The following is a 1,024-nucleotide window of genomic DNA, read 5'->3' on the forward strand; positions in this document are numbered from 1 at the left end:
TCTTTAAGTTATCTTCACATTTCCTCCATCTGTCAAGCCTTAACCAAGCCTGCGTCAAAGCAACACGTCAAGCACTGAAGACTTGACCTAATGAACACTCAAATGGTTTTTGTTTCTTGCTTCCGAAGAACCAAGTATATGCCTTTGCCTCACATTTTCAATTATCTTGATCTTTTCATCTGATGCTGTTGTAAAGCTCTTTCAGTTCTCAAGACCTCCTCTTCACAGGTTTTCTGAATTCTGCATTGTTTCTCTTCAAGAAACTCTTGAAAATACCAGCTGCCTTTCTCTGTGTCGACTTACGTTCGTGTAACCCTGTGCAGCATTTGAGTGTAGCTGTCATGTTGTTCATCCTTTGAGTAGCATTATTAGCAAAATAAAATGGGCCAAATCTTCTAGATCCACGCACTCTAGCAAAATAGCTCTTTTCTAAGTTAACCGGGTGGTGTCCGGCATCGTCCTGCAGAGCAGAACAACCGCGAAAATGAGACTTGTAGAGCACTGCAGGCAGCCTGTTCACCCTGCAGGGATGCCAACTCACCTCTTGCTGCTGGAAAGGCTTCGTACAGCTGGAAAGGCCAAATTTCATTCTGTTTGTTTCTCTCTATCAGTGTTTTCCATTTTCAGCAAACCTATGAAGAAAACAATATAGTATTAAATCCAGTCTTTGGAATATAAAAATGTACAATTACAAAAATTCTCATTTTTTCTTAGAATTTAGTATTTGCTGACAACAGATTTGTTGCATAAGACAAGTCACTGTCTTGCTGTGTTGAATTAAACATCATAGTCCTTTGAAATATGACAGGTTATCCTCTATGTACTCTGTCACCATCTCCCAGAATCTGCAGGTTCAAACACGCCGATGAGACTACACCATGGCTCAAAGTAAAAAGCCAGTAAGGAACTTCCCCTGAGACAGCACAAGTGCTTACTGTGACTGCCAAGATAATGTCCAGCACTATTCCCACTGAAGTCAAATCAAGCCTTTCCATAAACAATTTCTAGACCCTAAACTCTATAA

General features: G+C 40.4%; 1 long non-coding RNA gene across 1 annotated transcript; it reads right to left on the reverse strand.

Annotated features, from left to right (window-relative positions):
* Nucleotides 1-606, reverse strand: LOC109279779. Its single transcript, XR_002086326.1, has 2 exons — nucleotides 542-606; nucleotides 1-460 (listed from the first exon to the last, which is right to left on the reverse strand). It is a non-coding gene; the product is annotated as an uncharacterized LOC109279779 (long non-coding RNA).
* Nucleotides 607-1,024: the final 418 nt, after the last annotated feature.

Source organism: Aptenodytes forsteri, unplaced genomic scaffold (genome assembly GCF_000699145.1).
Source record: "Aptenodytes forsteri isolate BGI_AS27 unplaced genomic scaffold, ASM69914v1 C13344040, whole genome shotgun sequence".
Taxonomy (NCBI): Eukaryota; Metazoa; Chordata; class Aves; order Sphenisciformes; family Spheniscidae; genus Aptenodytes; species Aptenodytes forsteri.